The 25551-nt window shown below is 43.6% G+C and overlaps 1 pseudogene; it reads left to right on the top strand.

Moving 5' to 3' along the window:
* Window positions 1-5140: 5140 nt before the first annotated feature.
* LOC118528893 (interferon regulatory factor 3-like) lies at window positions 5141-22343 on the top strand (annotated as a pseudogene).
* Window positions 22344-25551: the final 3208 nt, after the last annotated feature.

Genomic DNA, 25551 nt, shown 5'->3' with positions numbered 1-25551 from the left:
TTTTTTTTCCTAGCACAAGCAATTCCATTTACAGTAAAGATAATGCCTAGCCCCCTAAAAGGCAGTGCAGGGTAATGCAAAGGGCATAGGCTTTAGAATTAACTCCTTCTGGTTGTGTGATCTTGGATAAACTGCTTAACCTCTCTGAATCTCAGAAAAGTGGGTCAGGACCCTGAGAAAATGAGACGTAGCCTGGCTAATTTTCTAGAGGGACTTGTGAGTATAAAAACCTTTTAAAGATTAATATAACACTGTATGTTAAAAATACTTCAATTTTAAAAAAAGAAAAAGAAAACTCTTAAGGATTTTAGATCCAAGTGTCCTGTTTATGGCTAAAGACTGGCAATAAAGTCCAGAGTCTCTACTGGTGAAATCTAGAGCATTCTGTTCACTCCTTGAGGTCCCCCTGTTATAAATCAGTTGCCTTTGACATTCAACATCCTCCCTATCTCCCTTCTTCACAACCTCCTGCCTATCCTGTGTTAGAGCTGTCCCTGAAGGCACTGCAAGATTTAAGGGCCATGGAGAGGTTTGCCTTAGAGTCAAAAGATGAGAACTCTTATCCCAACTCAATCCATGGAATTACCATGTGACTGGTACAAGCCCTTAGCACTCTCTGGGCTTCGATTTCCTCATCTCTAAAAATGTCATCTGACTAAACAAACTAAATTCGCTCTCAGAACGAACATCCTACAACTCTATCTCTAGTAGTGATGACAAGATGGGAAGGAAGAGAACGGTGGACATGGCGAACATGAAGAATCTGGTTTCCTACCTATATTTATTGATTTGTCAGAGGCCACAGTAGATTGCCTCTCTGGAGTAGATGAGCAACTGTCGTTCATGCAGCGAAAGCCCTTTTTTGCCTGAAGAAACAAAATGTCCTGGGAAATTTCACAAAAATTGCTCTTAAATTGTCTAAAGAGCTACAAATTCACACCAAGCAGGGCATTACATGAAGCCCAAGATCCCAAATGTTGCCTATGAGTATTTCTCCCCAATGAAAATTTCTACAACACTTCAGAGATGTGTCCTGGGCCGCTGTGGTTTAACAATCAATTGTGTCAAAGGCCGAAGAGCACACGTGGCTGGAGCTGACGTAGGTCTAACTCCAAATCCAGGGAGCTGATTTGTATGTGAATATGGGTCTCTGCCCAGAGGAGCATTAGGTGCTGAAAACAGAACTCTGGGAGGATTACATCAATCCCCCCACCCCCACCCAGCCCAAGGCCCCTCCATCCCACCCAGTCAGACTCCCAGAAACACACACACACTCATGCACACAAACCCCACATCCACCCCACTCTGAGAACCATCACTGCTGAACAAACAGGGTGATAGAAGGAGACCCAGAGTAGGAGCCGGGATACTGTGGTTCTGGCCTGACAACTGGTGGATCTTGACCCTGGAAATGGTCTTTGGGCCTTAACCGCACTATCTGTAAAATGAAACAGCTGGACTTGAACTTGGTAACTCTGACAACCTATGATTCTTGCCTGACCCCCTGAGGAGCTATGCTGGCTTTTTCCAGGCTCTACCAGGCTCTGGTAGCTACAATTTTTGTCTGTTCTGCACAATTTCCCAATTGTGGAAGGATCTTTGAGCATCTCTTCCCCCTGCTCCATGTGGTCTCTGTAGGAGGCATTAGCCCCACCACCCTGGCCACAGTGATTTGTTCAAGGCTGAGCAGGTGAACTCAAAAAGAATATATCAGATGCTCGTCTCGTCTTTCTGTTACCTATTGCTGAAGACCAAAATGCCCTGAAACTTAATACCTTTAAATGACACCACTTTATTCTCTGTCATGGTTCTGTAGTGGGGCTTTCAGTCATGTGGAGGCTGGACTGGGCTGGAACACCCAGGACGCTCGCTCACAGCCGGCATGTTCACTCATGGTGGTTGTGGGTGCTGGGTAGCAGCTGAAGGCTCAGCTGGGACTGCTGACTGAGCATCTCACTTCTTCCCCATGGTCTCTCCATGTGGCCTGGGCTTCTTAGGGCATGCCAGCTGTGTTCCAAGAGGGAGCATTCCAAGCAGACAAGTCCCAATTTGCCAGTGAATAATCAAGCTTCTGTTTACATCATGCTTGCTAAAGTCCCATCAGCCAAAAAAAAAAAATCACACATCCAAGCCCAGTCACTGAGGGATGACATGATACAAGAGCATGAATACCAAAAAGCATAGTTCTTTGAGGGTCACCAATTAACTAATAAATTTCCTTTTGTATTTAACGCTGGTTTGAGTTACTATCACTTGTTGCCAAAAGACTCATGATTAATATAGAGTTAAAAGATCTGAATTCATGAAAAGTACAGCATAGGGAATACAGTCAATAATATTATAATAACCTGTATGGTGACTGCACTTGTGTTTGGCATTTCATAATGTATACAATTGTCGAATCACTATGTTGTAGTCGAATCACTATGTTGTACACCTGAAACGAATGTCAACTATACTTCAATTAAAAATAAACAAACCTTAGCACAATTTTTTAAATTTTTTATTTAAAATCAATTTAGTTCACATATAGTGTATTAACAGTTTCAGGGGTAGAATTTAGTAATTTATCAGTTGCATATAACACCCACTGCTCATTACATCACGTGCCCTCCTTAATGCCCATCACCCAGTTACCCCATCCCCTACCCTGCTCCCCTCCAGCAACCCTCAGTTTGTTTCCTATGGTTAAGGGTCTCTTACGGTTTGCCTCCCTCTCTGTTTTTATCTTATTTTATTTTTCCTTCCCTTCCCCTATGTTCATCTGTTTTGTTACTTATATTTCACATATGAGTGAAATCACATGGTATTTGTCTTTCTCTGACAAACACTTAGCATAATACTGTCTAGTTCCATCCACATTGTTGCAAATGGCAAGAGTTCATTCCTTTTAATAGCTGATTAATATTCCATTATACACACATACACACACACACATACATACACACACACATATACCACATCTTCTCTATCTGTTCATCTGTCATTGGACATCTAGGCTCTTTCCATAATTTGGCTATTGTGGACACTGCTGCTATAAACATAGGGATGCATGTGCCCCTTCAGGTCACTATTTTTGTATCCTTTGGATAAATACCTAGCAGTGCGATTGCTGGGTCACAGAGTAGTTCTATTTTTAACTTTTGGAGGAACTCCATACTGTTTTCCAGAGTGGCTGCACCAGCTTGGATTCCCACCAACAGTTAACACAATTTTTTTTAAAGCCCTGTATTCAGTTCTTGTCCTTACCACTGCACGACCAAAAAGTTACCTGCCTGAGATTCAGCTTCTTTATTCTTAAAATAGAGATAATATCCAGTTCAGATTACCATTATGAAAAGTAAGTAAGATGAAAGGCCTCAGAACATTTTATAAATCCAAATATACTCTACAAATAGATGTCCTATACAAATAAACATATCATGGTGATGATGAAAAATGACAAACTGAAAGTTTAATTCAATTCAGTTTGTTATTCATTCATTTCACAAACAGTTCTTAGATACTTCTTAGATGTACAGTACTACTATAACTGGCTGGCTGTGTGGGGGGAAAATATGTCCAAGCTCTCAAAGATTTTAGAATCCAATAGGGGAAATAGGTATGTACAGATATAACATCCACCCAAGGCAAAAAAAAAAAAAAAAAAAAAAATGCTGCCTTAAGAGAGGAATAAATAAAGTACTATGGAGAGAGATGGAGGAAATAAATCATTATGAGCTGCGTGGGGCTTAGAAAAATGAGGACATCTTAGAAAATATGTTGGCTTTTATATGCACAAAGAAGGCAAAAGGCATTCAGGAGAGTGGTCACTAAATGAACAAAGGCTGGGACACATAGAAATATCATGTATGTATATGTATGGACTGATAAATGAACAAATGGTCTTCCAAGAATAGCACACAGTCCAGTGTTTCTGCAGTAAAGGGAATATGGGAGTGCATGGTGACACAGATTAGGACTACATTATGATGAGTCTTAAAAACCAGACCAAGGATTTTGGCATTTATTTCAACGGGGAGTCACCGAGGATCTTAGAGCATAATAGCGACAAGATCAGAACCGTGTTTTGCAAGAATCAATCTGGTGGTAATGTGGGATGAACCTGACAATGACAGCTGTACTTCCCTTTACAGAAGCAGTCCTCCCTCTCTCTCAGTCTATGGAGTGTTGGTGGGCCTGATACCCCTACTCTCATATTCTACTCGAGGGGTGGTTAGATGAATCAACTTGGCCAATGGGAGCATTTCATCACCCTGGATCACAGTGATTGGTTCAGAAAGAGGCACCTGATTCAACCTGGGCCAATGAGATTGTCTCCTGGACTTGTCCCCATTGGGATTATTAATGTAGTATTATGTAATGCTGAAGTTTATGGTGACCAAGAAAGCCTGCCTGAGAATGAAGCTAACAGAGAAGAAAAAGAGATAACAGACAAAGGGAGTCAATGACCAATGGCTTCATTTGAGTTCCTGGACAGAGCTACCGTAAAAGTAATGCACCCCTGAATTTCCAATCACATTAGAAGTGATCCAACCACATTCCATTTGAATTGGTTTTCTGTTTGTAATGAAATGATTCCTGACTTAATAGAGTTGGGCATTACGGTCATCTCTTAACAGTCATTCATTCATTCATTTAAAAAATATGCTCAAGTGCCTACTATGTGCCAGGTACCATTGTTGGCACTGTAAATAGAGTGAAAAATCAGACAAACAGCCCTCCCTCATAGGACTTACATTCTGGAATGGATGGGGGGGTAGATTAGATGAGATTAGAATTATAATGGGGAGGGGCAGGAGCCTGGAGGGCTTCATAGGCCATTTTAAGGATTTAACTTTCTTTTTTAGATTTTATTCATTTATCTGAGAGAGAGGGAAAGCAAGAGAGATCACAGAGGGAGAGGGAGAGGGAAAGGGAGAAGCAGACCCCCGGCTCGGGGGAGAGCCCGACGTGGGGCTCGATCCCAGGACCCTGGAATCATGACCTGAGTTGAAGGCAGATGCTTAACCCACTGAGCCACCCAGGTGCCCCTTAACTTTCTGTTCTAAGAGACAGGAAGCCATTGGAGGGTTTTGAGCAAAGGTGGGGCATACACCAATGCAGATTTAAAAGGATCACTGTGGCTATCACACCGAGTATGAAGAAGAAGGGCATGAGTGAAAGCAAAAGGCCAGTTAAGAGACCATGGAAATCAGGAAAGAGGATGGTAGCTTGGTCCCTGGTGGCAGCTGTGAAGATGGTGAGACATGGTCAGCTTCTGAATCTATTTTGAAGGTGAAGGCCAACAGGTGTTGCTGATGAACTGGACATGGGGTCATATAAGAGAAGGAGAAATGGCGGAGAAGACGCCAACATGTTTACTTGAGCACACCAAAGAACAGAGTTGCTATTAATAGATATGGGATACTGAGAGAAGAGCAAGTCTGGGGATGAAAGTCAGGAGTCTGTCTTCATCACATTAAATCTGAGTTGCCTGTTAGACTTCTAAGTGGAAACATGGAGAAGACATCTCAAGTCCAAAGACAACATCTGATTTGGAGGTATGCATCAGCACCATTCTCAAAGAAAGATCAGAAGACGCTTTAGCCTCATGAATAACAAGGGGAGAGATACTCCTTCTGCCTTACTTTTCCTCTGTCATGTCCTCTTTCCATTTATAGCTGTAATTGCCTGGCCAGGCAGAGAGCTCAGATGTGTTTTCTTCCAGTCTCAGAGGGAGATTCTGTATTCCAACAATCCCATCCAAGAATATTTTTTTAAAGAAAAAATTTCAAGTTTAAAGTTCCACTCTAAAAATCCAAGAGAACATGAATGACCACACGCCAAAAACGAGAAAGAAACTTACTTACGAGGAACAAAGTTTCCTAGCTGAGAGGTCCCAGGGAAATCTGAAATTCCTGGGACGTACACAAGGAGGAGCAAGACAGGCACAGAGCGCAGCGCCTGGGCAACAGGTGGCAGAGTAGGTGTCGATTCAGAAACCTGCTGGGTTTCATCAGCTGATGAATACTGAAATGCTCTGATGGTTTTTCAGCTTAAAATAGGAACAATGAATATGGAGGGATCTTTTAAATGTTAATAGAAGCAGTATTAAGGAAGAAAATTGAACCTATTGTTTTGCAAACAGCTGGATCTACTAGAGCAAATTCAGTGTGTATTTCTGAGGGTTCCTTTCAAAATATGCTTAATTATAATAAGCAAAAACTCCGGGGAGGCACACGACAGGGAAAAGACCTAGGGATTAGGAATCAGATGATCCGGCTTCCAGCTCCAGCTCTCTGGCAAATCCCTGACTTCTGAAAGTCACATTCTAAAATGCAGGGTCTAAAATCAATCATACTGCTGTAAAGTGGAAGAAAGACAATGTGAGTAAGTAACGATGGGTCTAGAAGCACTGAGAGCTACCACTTGCAGACACTGGGCTAGGTGCCCAGTGGGCACCGTTGTAAGGCTTCCACATCTGGAAGATATCGGGGGTAAGGTTGAGAGCTTTGGAAGAAAAGAGTGTGGATTCAAATCCCAACTCTGAATGACCGTGAGCAAGTTACTCACCATCCCTGCACTCAGTTTCCTCATCTGCAAAACAGGGATTACAGTGCTTCTTCATTAAGAAAGTTATCAAGAAGATTAAATGCGGTATTATATGTGAAGCACATAGCACAGTGACCAGCACATAATAAGTACTCAATAGTTACTAGCCTTTATTGCTGTCATGTATAATTCCTGTAAGAAGGCCATGGAGGTGTATAGACTCTATGACTCTCATGTGATAGCTGTCAAATTAGAGTGAATGAATAACTTGTCCCAGGTCACATTGCTGTTAAGTAATAAACATCACTAGTAAGTAGTTAAGAATGTGGAAGTGTTAATTATTTGTATTTTAGCATTTGGAGGGGGTTGCGGGGTCTCTTTTTCTCCCTGATGTTGAACTTATTCCAGGCACAAGGCTTCCTCCCATTCTGTTCATTAGCAGCCATGCTAACTTCCATCTCTGCAGCTGCTGCCATCCAAAACTCTACTTTTCATTCCCATGTCACATTTTCAGAGAAGTCTTTCCTCTTATCCTAAAAGTTCTCACTACTCTCATCTGAGAGTCCTATTAACATTACCCTGATTTATTTTCTTTACAGAAGTTATTAATTAACTTGCTCATTTGGTTGTTGTCTATCTCTTCCTACCAGAATGTAAATTCTTTGAGGGCAAGGATTTTGACTGGCTTCTTAACTTTTCCATTCGCAGTGTCCAGAATAGTGCCTAGCACATAGTAGATGCTCAGTAAATGAAAGATGAATGAATGACTGACAGTAATTCTCTCCATCTATCCGAGCTTTCTCACCACGATTTCATTTTATGTATATAAATCCTTTTCAGTTAGTCTTCTGTCTTAGATTCATGAGCAAATGACCAAAGAGTTGGGATAAATATTCCTGCTCCTTTTACTGCCCTCTCCTGTGAATTTACAAGGCTAACAGGACAATACAATCAGACAAGATTTTCTCCTCTCCTGGAGGCTGGTGCTAAATTGTGAGGATTAATGAGATCCCCATTGCTCTCACTCATTCTAAGTGTCATGCCAAGGCTGAACCAATATTGAGACTCATATTGTACATGGGAGTTCATTTCATTCCTATGCTGTTGTACCTGCAAGCAGAGTCTCTGTCAAGTTTGTTTTAATAACAGGGTTCCAGAGGGAGAATGCCAACTGAATTCATTACTAAAATAAATCGAAACTACACAAACAGACTGGAGGGCAAGAGACATCCAAGAAACTTTATCTTCTCAAACTCGGGGGCTGATCGGAAATTGACAGCCACTGAAACACAAGCTCTCACTGGAAGGTAAGATCCTTTTGGTCAGCACCCCCAGACCATTAACCAAGAAAGAGGATCTTGTTGCCCAGAGTTGTGTATTTTCCCTTCTTTGCAATAATTTCCCCACTGTCCATAAAAACAGTGGATTAATAATGACATAATAATCTACCACCTCGATACTAACCTCTGTTGCAAAGCCTTGGGTACAGTGCTAACGATAACTATACCTCCTGTCTGCACTCTAATGGGGGAAAGGACACAAAACACATATAAATCAATACTTCCTGCCCTAAATCACTCACTTATTACAAAACAGGTTGTATTTTTTTTATTGAAGTATAATTAACACACAGTGTTATATTAGTTTCATGTGTACAGTATAATGATTCAAAATTCTAGACATTTCTCAGTGCTCATCAAGATAAGTGTACCCTTACTCCCTTTTATCTATTTTACCTATCTGCCCACCCACTTCCCCACTGGTAATTACCAGTGTGTTCTCTGTATTTAAGAGTCTGTTTTTTTGTCTCTTTTTGTTGTTGTTGTTGTTGTTGATTTGTTTCTTAAATTCCATATATGAATGAAATCAGCTGGTATTTGTCTTGCTCTGACTGACTTATTCACTTAGCCTTATACACTCTAGGACTACCCATGCATGTTGCTGCAAATGGCAAGATTTCATTCTTTTTATGGTCAAATAACATTCTAGTGTGTGTGTGTGTGTGTGTGTGTGTGTGTGTGTAACATCTTTTTTATCCACCATCTGTCAGTAAACACTTGAGCTGCTATAATTTGGCTACTGTAAATAATAATGCAATAAACACAGGGATGCATATATCTTTTTGAATTAGTGTTTTTGTTTTCTTTGGGTAACTACCCAGTAGTGGAATTACTGGATCATACAGTAATTCTATTTTCAATTCTTTTCCACAGTGGCTGCACCAAACTGCATTCCCACCAACAGGACATGAGGGCTCCTTTTTCTCCACATCTTTGCCAACACTTGTTATTTCTTGTGTTTTTGATTGTAGCCATTATGACAAGTATACGATGACATCTTATTGTGGTTTGCATTTCCCTGATGATAAGCAATGTTCAGCATCTTTTCATCTGTCTGTTGGCCACCTGTATGTCTAAGAAAGGGTTTTAAAAGCCATTCAGTCTAGCTCCGAGTTATACATTCTTTCCAAGATTCTATGGCATTTCTTGCTTAAATCAGAGAAGATGAAGGGCTGACACTTCATTAGGGGAAGAGGCTGTTTCTTTCCCTGGGTGTCCCTTGCATATTGTGGTGATTGCTGAGTGAGGTTGCTGGGGAAGCCAAAGCAGCAGCTGTGGGTTTACAGTTTGGAGAAGACCTGGCTTAGTAACAGAAAGGAGGTAGAATGAAAAGGAGACTGAAATGAAACGAAGACAGTAGGGTCAAGAAAAACTCTACCTGGAGAAAGTATGACTGACAAGAGACCTAAGGAAACAGATAAGAGATAAAACATAGAAAGACAGAACAAACATGAAACAGTCAATTCACTTCTCCCTTGAGAGTACACTCCAGGCAGTACTTAGATATTGGCTGAATTTCAAAGTCCATTTCTGAACTCCCCCTCCAATCCCATAGCCAGGCTCTTTTGTCCCATTCTCTCCTTTATTTATTTAAAATGCACAAACTGTTATTCCAGTGCAAGGCACTGACACTACAAAGATAAATGAAGTGATCAGTGACTGGTCTTGTCTAAAAGGGGTTCACTTCTGGGGTGCCTGGTGGATCAGTCGGTTAAGCATTCGACTCTTGATTTCAGCTCAGGTCACGAACTCAGGGTTGTGAGATCAAGCTCCACATCAGGCTCTGCGCTGAGCGTGGAGCCTGCTTAAAATTTTCTCTCTCCTTCTGCCCCTCCCCACTCCCCTGCATGCTCTCTCCCCAAAATAAATAAATTAATAATAATAAAATAGGGCTTACTTCTGACTCCCCAAGTTGGCCAGCAAGTGTCTAAGCCAGGGGCCCTAATGAGTTTTACCACTGTTGGGTGTCAGTGTTGTCCCAGGCATTATGCCATCTCTAAGAGTAAAAAAGTAGTAACATCATTCTACCCATCAGAGCTCAGGGCCCTAGTGAAGAGACAAATGGGTCAGTGGACCAGTTACAACCCACTGGGGCAAGAGCTGTGGGAAAGAGAAGTGCCAGAGGCCATGGAAGCTGAATGGAGGGTTCTTATGCCTGACTGGGAGTCATGAAGGCTTCCGGGATGAAATGTGCCTTCTTTCATTCATGCAGCAAATAATTCCAGAGCCCCTGTTATATGTCAGACATTGCTCTAGGTTATAGAGATGCAGTGATGAACAATAAACCTCTGACATCCCAGGGGGAGGAGAAGACAATAAACAAATAATAAGCAAATAAATCATTTAAATAATTTGACAGATGGTGTTAAGTGTTGTGAAGAACACAGAGCAGAGTGAAATGAAGGAGAGGATAGGCAGGGAAGCTACTTTAGAGTGGGTGGGCAGCAAAGGCACCCAAATATCAAGACAAGCCAGCCATGTAAAGACCTGGAGGAAGAGCATCCAAGACAGAAGCCAGGGCAAAGGCCTAAAGCGGGGACAAGCACAGCCTCATCGAGAAACTGGAGGAAGGCCAGTGTGAGTAGAATAAAGTGGTCAAAGACAGAGTAGACAGAGAGGAGGTGAGGTAAGAGAAATAAGCAGGGCCCGGATTTGGATTTTTATTCATAGAGCAATGGGAAGCCACTGAGAGAGTTTAAGAAGGATACTGATATGCTCTGATTTACATTTTTAAAAAAGGTAACTCTGGTCAACTGAATTGCTCAGCACCCAAGACTGTGAGCATTTATCTTTTTTTTAAATAAACTTTTTATTTTGGAATAATTTTAAATTCTTAGAAAAGTTACAAAAATAGTACAGAGACTTCTTATATTCTTCACCCAGTTTCTCCTATTAACATCTTACATAACCATGGTACATCTAGCACAACAAAGACATTAATACTGGTAGACTGCCATTAACTAAACTACAAACTTGATTAGAATTTTACCAGTTTTTCCACCGGTGCTCTTTTTCTGCTCCAGGATCCAACTCAGGAGAGCACCCTGCATTTAGACCCATCATCTTTTAAATACTCTTTCTGTATTTGAGGAAATACCTCACACTAGCAAAAGCTAGAATCAGCTTCCCTGGTTTGTCATGAGAAGTCCTGATAGATAAGGGGGAAGAGTGGGCTCGGGCAGGCTACTTCTGGAGTTACCTGGAGTCACCTAGGCAAATCATCTAGGCAAGGGATGTAGGAGCCTCCTCAAAAGAATGGGGTGGGAGTCAGTTTAGTCAATACAATGACATCTATTATTGTCACCTCACAAAAGGGTAATTTTAATACTCCCAAATTAGGAAGAACACAGGCTCAGAATAGACAGTATTTCTACACTAAATAAATTTAGCTTTATGACAAAACTAAAACAATGCGCTAAATTTTCTCATTTTTGTCCAAGAAGCATGACATTTTATTTGGATGTATACCTATCCAGCCCCACAGAGTCTCGTCTGGGGACAGCTGCCTCAAAAAAACAAAAACAAAAACCTATGTGGGAATGCAAATTGGTGCAGCCACTCTGGAGAACAGTATGGAGGTTCCTCAAAAAGTTAAAAATAGAACTACCTATAATCCAGCAATTGCACTACTAGGTATTTACCCCAAGGATACAAAAATACAGATTTGAAGGGGTCTGTGCACCCTGATGTTTATAACACCATTACCTACAATAGCCAAACCATGGAAAGAGGCCAAATGTCCACCGACTGAGGAATGGATAAAGAAGATATGGGGTATAGACACACACACACACACACACACACACACACACACACACACACACTGGAATATTACTCAGCCATCAAAAAGAATGAAATCTTGCCATTTGCAACAACATGGGTGGAGCTAGAGTGTATTATGCTAAGAGAAATAAGTCAGAGAAAGACAAATACCACATGATTTCACTCATATGTGGAATTTAAGAAACAAAACAGATGAACATATGAGAAAGGGGGAAAAAAGAGAGAGGGAGGGAAACAAACCATAAGAGACTCTTAACGATAGAGAACAAACTGAGGGGCGATGGAGGGAGGTGGGTGGGGGATGGGCTAAATGGGTGGTGGGTATTGAGGACGGCACTTGTCCTGTTGAGCACTGGGTGTTATTTTTACATGGTGAATTACTGAATTCTACTCCCGAAACCAATATTGTACTGTATGCTAACTAACTAGAATTTTTTTTTTTTTTAAAGATTTTATTTATTTATTTGACAGAGAGAGACACAGTGAGAGAGGGAACACAAGCAGGGGGAGTGGGAGAGGGAGAAGCAGGCTTTCCGCCGAGCGGAGAGCCCGACGCGGGGCTCGATCCCAGGACCCTGGGATCATGACCTGAGCCGAAGGCAGACGGCTTAACGACTGAGCCACCCAGGCGCCCTAACTAGAATTTAAATAAAAATGTGAAGGAAAGGGAAAGCATAGAAAAAAACCAACCAAACCTGTGGATTTGTAAAATTACAATCACTTAATCCACACACATTTACTGAACACCTTGTGTATTTCAGGCACTGTGCTAGCCTCTCAAGACAGACGTTTCCTGACCTACTCGAGCCTATAGCCTGTGTGGACATCAGAAGAGTCCTGGTTTTAGACGCATGCTAGAGACCAAGAAAAACCAAATAACTAATTGGAGGACCTGTTCAGAGATGTATTACTAACCCAATGGAGATGGTGATTAAAGACAACGAGACACTGATGTGTTGGCCGTAAAATGAGGGCAACAATCGGGAGTGCCTGGCAGGAGATCATATCTGGGATGGGAAAAAAGCCTCCTGTGAGAGGTGAGGTTCCCAGCATAATCTAATCAGAGGAAACGAGTTTTGAGGCAACTTCAGGTGTGTCCACACCTAAACAGGCAGCCGTCTTTCTTTAGTGCAGTGTTTCTTTCCTGGCCATTTCAGTGGGTCTAAATGGGGATTCAAAGGTTAGAAAAGCTCCTGGTAGGAGATCTCAGAGCAGAAGATAAAAATCTTGATTCTAGTCCAGAAGGTTAAAAAAATAATAACAAATATTACTGAGCTCCTACAATAAGCACAGCAGATCCAGACGAAGAGCTACTCAGCTGCCTCCTCCCCAGCAGCAGAGGTAAAGACCAAAGAGCAACAACCAACCAAGTGATGCTGGGCTCCCAGCCATCCTTGAGAGAGTGCTCGAGGCAAAGCTAGGCCACAGACAACTGGGCTTCTTGTTTTCTTTTCCTAATGCTGTAATCCGAGAAGCAGTGGTTACTTTAAATAGTGGCTTGGAGGCTTCTTGCATTAGGATCTTCTGAGGCGCTTAGTTAAGAATGAAAAACAGTGAGTCTCTCGCCCAGGCCTCTTGAATCAGAATTTCCAAAATCTGCACGTTAGATAAGCTCCCCAAGTGACACTGACCTATGTGAAACTTTGAGAACTGCCATCCTAAGAGGCCCACTACCAATCTCTGGATGGCCACGGTGAGAGAGAAGTGAAGGGACGATGCAGATGACTAGGAGAAGGTCTCATAGGCCGTGACCAGTGGAAGCAAGAGCAGGGGCATTTCCCACTACCATTCCTGGGCCCTGCTTTGTGTCCTTTTTTGGTAATCTCATATGCTCTGTGGCTGTTCTGTAAACCCTATAGTTATTGTTATTGCATGGCTTGACCCTTCCAAGGTTATTGTCCACCTTGATTCTCTAGAGCCCTTTGGGCTGAAAACTTCAAAAGCCAGATATTACTCTCAACACTGTCCAACTTTCACGTAGAAGTTTCCAGACAACCTCAAGCCAGTGAGTCCCAATGGTTAAGAGAGGCTCTAGAATCTAGACACTTAGAGGGCTTTGTCTTTGGACTTCTTGTGCCTCAGCTTCCTCCTCTGTACAGTGGGTTTACTACCAGGACCCCCCACATCAGGGTGTTGTGAGCAGCAAATGAGATCACCTGTTCAAACTCTCCGAGTGTGCCTGGAACACAGTTCATGTGTGATAAATGTTACTTCAAACACTCAACCAGTCAAAAATACTGCCCCCCCCCATGGGAAAGTGCCCACAGCAGACACAAGAGTCACCGTGGAGGGGTGGGGAAAAAAAGAAAGATGATCTTATTCACGGAGAACCGATGATGCTGTGCGGAGAATTCAGAGCTGTTCATGGCTGTGTGAGAGCGACGGGGTAGAGGAAATGGGGGGACACTGCTCAGAGCCCCTGCTTGCACTGGGATGGAAATCATGTATGATACGAAAGGTAAAGAAGGGAAGTGAGAAATTCATTGTGCGTGCTTCTGTCATCCTTGGATGAGCAATAGAGATCATAAGAATTCTCAAGACCAGGCTGCATCATTAGATGAAGAATAAAAAGGCTTATTATTAGGGGAAATTGATGCTTTGTGAAAGCAGAACTTTTAGAACAAAGAGAATCAGACTGACATTTTATGAAGCTGGGAAAGTGCATTTCAATCATGATCCATTACAGGTCTTGGAGTCTTTTGTTTTATTGTTCTCTTGTCCCATTTTCTCCCCCAGGCTCCAGGCTGAACCCTGGGGGGTGAGCAGTGGATGAAAAAGCTCTTAAAGGGAGGGATTGGGGAGGGGGGAGGATTTCTTGTCCATGAAATACACACAATCTATATTTTGAAGGGCTTTATTTGAACTGCTTAGAAAACACTTCAGAGGCAACCTTACACTTTTTGAAGGAGGCAGTTCAGGGGGTGGAGAAAGGCATGGATGTAACTATCAGACCAGGATTTAAACAAAGTTCAAATGAAGGTGACTGACTGTGTTACCTTGGTGAAATTACTTAACCCCTTGAGCCTCAGTTTCCTCGTCTGTAAAATGGGGTGGAGATTATAACCGACCTTACAGGGTTGTTGTGAAAAAACGAGTCAAAGTAAGCATGGGGCAGTACAGAGCAAGCCCTCAGAGGAAAGGCACTCTCCACATCGATGTCATTGTTGTCACCATTCCTAAGAGGTTATGGGAGCAACAAAGGAACCCAGCAAAAAATTAAGCTGTTCCCTGGCTTAGAATCATAGAAGCCTTCAGAAAACACACAGATCACCCGTTTCAACCCTAATAACAAGGGGAGCCATCACCAGATTTATTTTTTAAGTTCCCTGTCTTTTTTGAGAAAGCAATTATTTCCAGGGCTGGAAGTCCCTAGAGTTCACATATCTTTTAAGTTACAGAAAGGTACTGTTGTGTCAGGACAGACTGATTCTCCACAGATTTTGCCTGTTGCCCCCACCCCACCCTATCACCAGAAACCAATTCGGGAGTCTCCTTTCTTCCCCAAAGTTGACCCCCAAGGCACAAATGGCTCAGGAAGGAACAATTCATATTTTTCTTTCTCAGGTGTTCCTGGTTTTTTTAGCCCCAAGTATTAGTGTTTCCATGTTCTGGTTTGTGGACTGCTTTGAAGATATTTTGGAAAGAGAAGAGGTGTGAGAATGAGAGTAAATGTGCAGAAAATAGTCAAGGACCATGATCCAAAAAAAGAAAACATATCCTCCCACTCACTTACTCACTGAATCATTCTGTGAACCCACTGTATGGCAGGCCCTGTGCTAAGAGCCTAGAAGTTCCCAGCCTGGAAGGTAGACAGCAATAAACAACCATAGCAGTAGAGAGGGAGGGGCACCTGTCACACCCTCAGGTTTGGCCCAGTGATGCCTTCTGGTAAGATTAATGGCCTCGTGTCCTGTGAACCGGCCTCAGGAGGAGGTACTGAACACGCAGGGATATCCCAAAATACCCCTGTGTCCCTCACCTGGCTCCATGCTTGAACTCTCTCATTAGTCTTCATTTCAGAATAAAAGACCATCCCCTCACTGAATGCCAGTAGCCCTAGAGGACTTCATCATCAGCCACGCCAAAACCACTTTCCTTAATTCCCTTCACAGAACTTAACAGTTTACAAAACATCTTTATGTTTATTATCTGTTGGTAGGACAGGCAGTTTTGTCCCCATTTTACAAACGAGCAAGTTAAAAAATTAGCCTGTGGCCTCACATTTCTGTTTATTAATGTGTCAAGTTTTTATTTAAATTCTAGTTATTTAACATGTAGTGTGGTATTGGTTTCAGGAGTAGAATTCAGTGACTCGTGACTTACATCCAACCCCCAGTGCTCATCATCACAAGTGCCCTCCTTAATCCCCCTCACCCATCTAGCCCATCCCCTGCCCACCTCCCTCCATCAACCCCCAGTTTGTCCTCTATCAGTAAGAGTCTCTTATGGCTTGTTTCCCTCTCTCTCTCTCTCTTTTTTTTTCTTTTCCCCTATGGCCTCACATCTCAAAGGTAACTGAGCTGGGACTTGAATCCAGGTCTTCTGACTCCAACCTAGTGTTCCTCAAAGCCAGCCAGGATCATCACTACTTCCTGGCACCTAAGGTGAAGGTACTCTTTCCTCTCAAAAGTAGATACATCATGCTTGTGATGGAGAAAATAAACTTGAAATAAAGTTAATGTCCCACTCTGCATTCTTCAAAGAGCTCCAGGGAAGGAGGGGCTGAGAGGTCCCCCGTCCTCTGATGCTCACAGCAGAGACTGCCCAGTCCTGCGGGCACCGGGAAGAGGTCAGGGTATCAGGGAACAGCTGGTAAAAATGACCGGTTCCTGGACGCTTACCGTGTGGCCAGCACCGGGCAGCATGCTTCAGCTACATCACTCAAAGTCCCCTGCCTCACTGCTGTCACCTGTACAATCACAGTCCCTCCCACCGCCATTATTTAGGGATCTCTCCCCACCCAGAGGGAAAACCCGGGGAACAATCCCCTCATGTACATTACTATCTACTACCCACCCACAAGTTCCTATAGGAATTGCCTTCTCATCCCATGAATGCTGTGGCCTCTATTAAAACACTGCTGTGCAGCCCGGGATGCTGCCTCCTGGGAAGGCTAACAGACTTGGGGTCCCTTAGATTCTCACTGTACCCCTTGCCCCAAGTCTGCATTCTGTCACCTTGGCCTCTGAACCACTGAGCGTCCCACATCACCAAGTGAGAAGAGATCCTTCGGCTCATGGCTCTAACCCCTGCCCCACAGGGGTTGAGAAGTTCTTGGAGTCAGGCAGGGTCGGATTCCTCATAGAAATTTCCACTGTCCCTGAGTCCGCATTTCTTTCCCCAGGCCCCATGCAGAGGGCTCCTCCCTTCTCTTGTAGTCCAAAGCTATATAAAGAAATTGGGAAAAGTTGAGAATGTAGGCCCCACAAACCAAATGAACATTGCTGGAGAATTCTGTAAAAGTGACCGCTCAGGGAAGGCATGCAGGAGTTGGAACTCTTAAAAGTCCCCCCAAAGAAACAACATCTGTCATTCACTGAGTCCTCCTATGCTTACCTAATTATCCCTCATAAGCACCCTTTGAAATGAGTACTGTTACTGCCTTCAATTTGATAAGAAAATGGAGTTCAGAAGGTCACTTGATGAGGTCACACTCCAAGCTACAAAATCAGGAGATGAGCCCCATCTATCTGACTGCAGAATCTAGACTCTGAACCCTAATTCAACACTCAGCCCCACCCTGGCTGTTTTTAAAGGCTTGCAGATCCAGGTAGCATTTCTTGCAACTCAAGAGCTCTGAGAAGCAATGACAAAGGAGAGTTTAAGTATTGGGTGGGTGGGTGGGAGGGAGGAGGAGAAGCTGTTAATTTTAGATCTGTAATTCAGACCGCTCATTAAGTGGCAGAGGTGTCACCATGCCCCTTATCTTTGCCATCCACCTTCTAAAATAAAAGAGTCAGGGCCTATGATTTCCTCAGTGGGAAGATCCTTCCTTGACATACTTAAAAACCCTGGGGATGATGAGACTTTTTATAAAAGACCGAAGGAGACTCTGGCATGTGGAAGTCTCCTGTCATTTTCCCCAATTTCCCCCAAACATGTCCTCATCACCTAGTAGGAAGCAGTAGGAGATTATTTCAGAAATTTGTTTTTTGAGCCTGTAATGCCTCAAGGGGACCAGACTGATAAAACTGCCAATGGGATCTGGTCAGTCTGGGCCCCTCATTCCTGTGTCTGGGTCACACAGATGCCCTTAGCAGAAATGACTTGTAAATTCTTACCCCATAAAATACTAAACTCCTCCTCCTCGCTACTTTTTTTTTTTTTTTAAGATTTTATTCATTTATTTATTCGGGGGGGAGAGGGCAGAGGAAGAGGGACAAGCAGACTCCACGCTGAGTGCAGAGCCCCGCGCGGGGCTCGATCTCACTACTGTGAGATCATGACCTGAACCAAAATCAAGAATCGGACGCTTAACTGACTGAGCTGCCCAGGCGCCTTCCTCCCTCCTTTTATCAGTTCTATATAACTTGAAAATTAAGTTATTATTTCACATAGTCAAAACGAGGACCCTAAAATTAGAATTCTAGCCAGCTTGTGATGATAGTAGCTCACATCCAACTGGTGTTCAATGTGTGCCCAGCACTGTTCTCCAAGTGTGGCCTGGGAATTGGTTTGAAATGCAAATTTTCAGGTCCCACCCCAGACCTACTGAATCAGAACCCCTGAGGACAACGGAGTCCTGCAATCTGTTTTAACAAGTTTTAAAGGAATGATTCTGGTGCATTCTAAAGTTTGAGAACCCTGCCTTACTTTACTGAGTCCTCACAAACACTGTAGACAGTACAGGAACATTGAGCATTACTGTTCCCATTTTATAGAGAGGGAATCTAAGTCTCAAAAGTATTGAGCCACCTATCCAAAGTAAGTAGTAACACAAGGACTGGAATGCAGGTTGTCGTTCTGCTACCCTAAATATGTTTCCTTACCAGTGAAAAGGAAGCATGACAGAGAGTCAAGGAGACAAATGGCTAGTCCCCTGGAAACCAATTAAAGGCAGCTTCAGTCCAGGGTTGGGAAAGAAATTAACATCTATGGAACAGCAGTTGGGTGCCAGTCACGATACATAAATACCTCATTTCACTTAATTCTCACAAAAGTCCATGCCAGGTAAGCATCCTGAAATCAGATCAGGTAAGGCAAGCAACTGTGCCGGGCTCTCACAAAGCAAGGTGCAGAGTAGAATCTGAATCCCGCTTAGTCTGTCTCTAAAATCCTCCCGGCCTTCCGGGAGCACACATACACATTCAGCATATTCACACGTGTCCTCATGGCCAGGAGACCAGAAAACCAAGGCTGAATGCATATGCAGCAGCAAATGAGATCACCCTGCTCCAGGGGTGAAAAACCACCTTGACAGCAATTGTGTGGCTTTCACAGCGTCATCAATCACCCTGTCTGCTCCTCCCCTCCCGTCTTCTGCTCTCAAAAACCACAGACTTTTCCCTTTCCCCTTCTGACACAGGGAAGTCAAGTTCTCACCAAACTGAACATGTTTCTGCTCTTCCTATTAACTGAGTATTCACCTACCTTTCCAGGGAAGCAAGGCCCTTAGTGGGCAAGGACGCCAGGAATGAGATGAAATACAGTTGGAACCCTAGCGATATTCAGGGAGGATTATCATAATGTTATGGATGCCTTTAACCAGCTCCCCATACAGAACACATACACACCCTCAAAACTGGCGTGGAATCTACCGGCAACCTTCTAAGCTGATGGCTTAATTAACTTGCAGGCTGTGTATGCCATGTCATGAAACGTCTCTAAAATCTAAGAGCACAGGAAGGTATAAAACTTAGAAACTACAGTTTCTCAGTCATCATTTCGTAGAGGTTTATTTGTTTGTTTTAAAGATTTTATTTATTTATTTGACAGAGAGAGTGAGAGAGCACAAGCAGGGGGAGCAGGAGAGGGAGAAGCAGGCTCCCCGCCGAGCAGGGAGCCCGATGTGGGGCTTGATCCCAGGACCCTGGGATCATGACCTGAGCCGAAGGCAGACGCTTAACCATCTGAGCCACCCAGGCGCCCCTGTTTATTTTTAAGTTCATTTATGTTTAAGTAATCTCTGCACCCAACGTGGGGCTCGAACTCACGACCCAGAGATCAAGAGTCACATGCTCTCCTAACTGAATCAGCTAGGTGCCCTTAGAGGCTTTTTGTTTTTGTTTAAGACAAAAAAAATTACCTTCCCTTTTCACTTAAATACATAGTATTTTCCCCCTTGGTTCATAAAATTGAGGAAACATAAAATGAAAACTCTGGGTGAAAATATTTGTTGACATAAATATATAAAACAGCTCCAAAACCTCCCTAGCCTAAAACCTGTACATGGCTCTCAGCTGCTTTTCGGATGGAGCCCAGGCATCCCAGACTGCTTCATCAAGCCCTTGCGACCAGGTGGCTGCCCACACTCCAGTCCTGAAACCTGACACGCCCTGCCCCAAACTCAGTGCTCAGGCTATAGAGAATACAGGCTGTTCCCGGAAGGTCCCAGGTCCTCTCCTGCCTTCATGCCCTCACACCTGTGGGTCTCTCATAATGCAATTCCCAACTCAGCCCAGGTGCCACCTCTTAAGGGAAGTGTTCCCTGATTTCCGGGGGGGGGCGGTCTCCCACAGCACCATGTGCTGACCCTCATCACACTACTTCTTCTATTTTGTGATCATCGATTTACTTTGGTATCACCTTCCAAGTCGCAAGCTCCAATGAAGGGACCTGTGGCCCACAACCGTCCAGGTACATAGTAAACACTACCTTTGATGAATGAATGAGTGAATGAGTAAATTAATGAATGATGATCCCCATGCATTTTCCCACAAGCTCCGGATACACCAGGAGAGATAGGATTGTTCTCTCCCGACATCTTTAAGATGCTGTTTCCACTCCCAGAGACTCATATAGTCCAACATGGTCAGAAGTATCTCAAGGCCCTAGTCCAAAACATTATCTAGATGAGCCCGTTATCATTATCTAGATGTATCTAGATGAGCCCAGGGGTATCCACCAAATTCAAGATTCCTGAGATCGGTGACCAAAGGTAGGCAAACTCCTGGACCTGGTTCTAGTGTGAACTAATCTGGAAACTCACTTTGGTTCAGAACTTCTTAGCATAAGGCCAGTGTAAATGCGTTTTCAGCATTTGTATTTTCTATTATAAAAGCAGTGGATAGAAAAGCAAGCCCCACAGTTCTAAAGCTCTGTCGGTAAGGGGCCGCGCAGCCACAACTGGGAGAGGTGCCGGGAGTCCAGACCCGGCTGGGCCATTCCCCGCCCCCACCCGGACGCCCGGTGCCCGGCGGCCTGGGATCCTACCTGGCCGGGGAGCGGGACCAGGGCGGCATGTGCTCCTCATCCTCAGGTCGTGGACGCACCGGGGCGGCAGGGTCCCCGGCCAGGGGACGACGCCTCTTCCAGACCTGGGCCGGGCCGAGACCTGCGCTGCGCGCGCTCTGACCCGCCGGCCCGGAAGGGGAATTTCCGGTTCGCCGTCCACCGGAAGGGAGTGTAGCGCTTAGCGGAGGACCCAGCGAGGATCCCCGCGACCTGTGCGCAGCATCTACAAGTTTGTCACTTTAGGAGTTGGGGACTTTCCTGAGCCGGATACCTCTCCAGACAACGAGGGCAGAGCCGTACATCTGATACCCAGAGAACATTCGGGAGGAGTTACTGAGTGACATGGTCTTGGCCCCATTCCCAGGTGGGGGGTCCTCAAGCCTCGCTGTGGCCCCTGAGCATCCCTCTCAGCTCTTGCTGAGCCCCTACTTGGGCATCTCTGCTCTTTGCTCAAACTCGGAACCCACTGAAAACCCACTGAGGCGGCTGTTGGTGTCGGAGGAAGGTGAGTGCCAGCGGGAAGGTGGGAGGGACTGGGACCAGGGCTTTGGGCCGCCCTACACTTCTCAGTCTCTCCCTCTGTGTCGCTGCTGCAGCCGCCGCTCGGACTGGAAGTTCGAGGTTCCACCTTGTACCACCTTTTCCCAGGACTGCCAGGTCTTCCAGCTGATTGTCTTCTGCTTTAGGGATCCATGCCTGGTGGGGGCAGAAGCAGGAGATACGACATGGCCTGGGCAGCTAATAAGACTGCCGGACCTAGAGTGTCCTTGACAGGGCCATGACCAGCCTCAGGAGGCTTGTGCTGAGCTGCCTGAGGGCAGGGTGGGTGGGGAGGAGACGCTAGTTCTGTGGAGGGTGATCAGTTCTCTAGGCCCAGAGGTTGGGACACCGCCAGATGTCCTGGGCTGTGAGCGAGAAGCTCCTTCCTGGCAGGGATCACGGGCCAATGGCGAGGTCTCCAGGATCAGGGAAGGAAGCATGTTTGACCAGGGCCCTTTCCTGGCAGATCTGATCGTCTTCACTGAAGGAAGTGGACACTCCCCAAGCTACACCCTCTGTTTCTTGGTGGGGGAGTCATGGCCCCAGGACCAGCTGTGGATCAAGAGGCTTGTGATACTCAAAGCTGTTCCCACGAGGCTCAGGGCTCTGCTAGACACAGACCTATTACACAGACCTATTAGGGGATGCCTCCTTACTGGAGAGCACTGTCCACCTGCACATTTCCAACAGCCACCCACTCTCCCTTCCCTTCACCAGTACAAGGCCTACCTCCAGAACCTGGTGGAGGAATGAATTTCTAAGTCACTGGGGAGGCCTGAGCCCTCACTCCTCATTGTATAGATCCCTTGCCCCTCACCTCGACCAGTAAACTGGTTCTTGCCATGGTCAAACAAACAAAAACACCCTCAAATATAAAGCAATGTATAAATAGTACAGTGGAAGACCGTAGTCTGATATTATCCCAAAATACGATTTGCCAAAGATAACCATTGTAAGAATATTTTAGAGGTTGATAGGCAGTGAGCCTGAAAGACAAATCCAGTTCACAGATGACCACTTACAATATATATTTTTTAATGTTTCTAATGGTTGCCACAAAATAAAAATCAGGAGGTTCATGTAACTGAAATATTTTCATGGAGCTTTCAAGGTGGCAGAGAAGTAAATAGACTATCACAAAGTAGCATGAAAAGTACTATGATTTATAGGTTTTCAGGCAAAATCCAAAGATCTGCCAACTCTTTAGCAAAGATTAGCTGAAGCTGACTGGTGTCAGTTGCTTTCCATGTTCTCAAGGTTGTCACAGTCCCTACCTGACCCATTTCTAAAACCAGTCTGGCCCCCTTATGCATTTGAGTTTGCAGTTATTGATGTCTGTCCTTCCAAAACCCTTCTGTAATATTATGAGTGTTACGAGCACAGCCTACAGTCTTCTTTTCCATTATATCCATGTCAGTGTATACAACTCTACCTAATTTGTTCCACTGTATGACCACATTATGATACATACAACCAGTCCCTTCCAGATGGATATTTTGGTTAGCTCCATTTCTCTTCAGTTACTAACAACAGAACAGTAAATACCCTTTGTTTGTATCTTTGCATATTTTGTGGGCGTTTCTCTTGAATAAAATTCTAAATGATACTGAGTAAAAAGAACACACATTTAAAATTTCAATAAAAGGAAGACACGTTTAAAATTTCACTAAAATGGTGAAGTTGGTTTAGAATCTAAGCCTTTTTTTAGTCCCAAGCAAGGGACAAGGAGTGGTTGAATTTGGAGATTGGCATCAAGAAATGAACTGTCCACCATACTCATATTCCACCCCTAGGTAATGGCTATAAAGATAATATTGCAAATGGAGAACTAGACCTAGCAGGATAAATATATTTAGAATTCTCGCTGAAAAGTTAATTCAGTCATAAATTGGGCATGAAAAACAAAACAAGATAACAAGTCTGGTTATATTTATGACATTCTTCATTTGTTATTAAAAACCAAAGGATTTTTTATCCAAAAGTGTTGGCTAGTTTTTAGTTTTTTGGCATTTCTCATTATTTTATCTAAAAAGGAAGTGTTCCCTCCTTTTGTGTTTCAGGCTTATTTCCCTTTCTGTTTCTAACAGATTAACCTGATGTTACTGTGTGAAGGCTGCTTATGTTTCCAAGGTTTGGGCTCTCCTGAGTGGAAGTAAAGATAAAAATTTGCAATCAAAAGTGCAATAAAGTATTGATTAAATTAGCCTCTTTTTTATGATAAATGCAGCAAATGGGATGACTTGATGGTTAACAATGCAGACTCCCTGGGCATAAGGCCTGATTTCCCCCAAACACTGGCTGGGGCAAAGTATAACCACTCTCTACACCTCTGTTTCCTCATCTATTAAGATGGGAGTAATAATAGGGTTATAGTTCCTTGCACAGAATCTGGCACAAAATAATGTTAATTGTTATTATTTATTCCAACATAATAGCCAACCCCATGCCCTCTTAAAGTTCTGCAGGGTGCTGCAGTGCCCAAGACCAGATAAGCCTCTGGGCAGCTGCTCTGTGAGTTGACAGTCATGTCATGACCAAGTCGGAATGAATAATTCCTTCCCCAGGGAAATAAACCAGGAGTTGGGCTCAGTCTTAAACTATACTTTACATGCAACATGATAGATAATAAGACGCCTGGTAACAGAATAATAGCTGACCTTCACTGAGCACTTACTCTCTGTCACACTCTTTGAAGCATTTTATGAGCATTTTCTCACTCTGTGCTCACAATAATCCCATGCAGCAAGTGCTGTTATTACCATCCCCGTTTTCCAGATGAGAAAACCAAGTATACAGTGTTTAATCAACTAGCTCAAAGTCACATTCTTATTTAATAAGATGGCACAGACCTTCTGACTCCAGAATGTCTGCTCTTAACCAGTAGAGTAAGTTAGAAACAATTGCAGAGAGAGGTAAATCACAGCTAGGACAAGAAGAGGAATTCAGATACTGTCGACTGGTATCTTTCAAGCAACTTGTATGCAGCAGACACTGTTCTAAGTGCTACCAACACTTATTAGGAAGTTTATTGCTTGTGGCAAGCCTGAGAAGTACATATTACTGATAGCACTTTTATGGATAGGCTTAAGCTGTTGAGTATCCAGGGTCACAGAACTGTTAGTGATAGAGGTGAGTTTCCAAAGCATTCCCAAGCTTTCTCCCCTAGGAATGCAGTAAGAATCCAAACACAAGTGAGTCATCCTCATCACTCAGCAAACATTTATTAAGCACTTACCGGTGTCAGGCACAAATGAACAATACAGGGATGGCTCCTGCACCATGGAACAGAGATTACGTGGAAGAGAGATACAATTTATAAGGCCAAATGAGTAAATAACATAATACTGTATAATTAATGATAATTAGCACCATTACAGGGCCCAAGAAATGTCTAATTGATTTGACAAATGTTTATAGTAAGTTATAGAAAAATAATTCTAATTCTTAAAAAAAAAAAAAAGAAGACATTTGCTTCTTGCGTATTTCATATCCTAGAAGACCTACCCATTAAGAAACATCAAGGACTAATCAGGGTATTTAGGGAATTACTGAGTTTTGCAACTTTCCCACCTGTGATCAAAAGTATGAGATTGTGGTTACCCAATACCCTAGGCAAACTGTCAGCTTTTGCACAGACTTGCCCTGAGTTTAATAAGAATTAAGGTTGCATCCTGCTCATGGTTTTGAATCAAAACATTTACTGATTTCATCAGATAGGAAACAGTAAAGGAAGAGAAGGAAGACCGGTTAGGAGTGAAGTGATCACAGCCCTTTTCCTTTGTAAGCACAGTATCTGGTGTGGATTAACATTTACGTACAGCAGTTTCGGAGCTTTGTAATTATTTTTCTTTTTAATGGCTGTCTTATCAATGGTAATGAATAGGGTATTAGTGTTATAGGATTTAACTGCCTCTATTGTAAATGTTTTAGTAAATCTATAGTGATTTTTACGCTATCTTCA

This window comes from Halichoerus grypus, chromosome 2 (assembly GCF_964656455.1).
Source record: "Halichoerus grypus chromosome 2, mHalGry1.hap1.1, whole genome shotgun sequence".
Classification (NCBI taxonomy): domain Eukaryota; kingdom Metazoa; phylum Chordata; class Mammalia; order Carnivora; family Phocidae; genus Halichoerus; species Halichoerus grypus.
The sequence above is the reverse complement of the archived record's forward strand: the minus strand, read 5'-3'. Positions and strand labels throughout refer to the sequence as shown.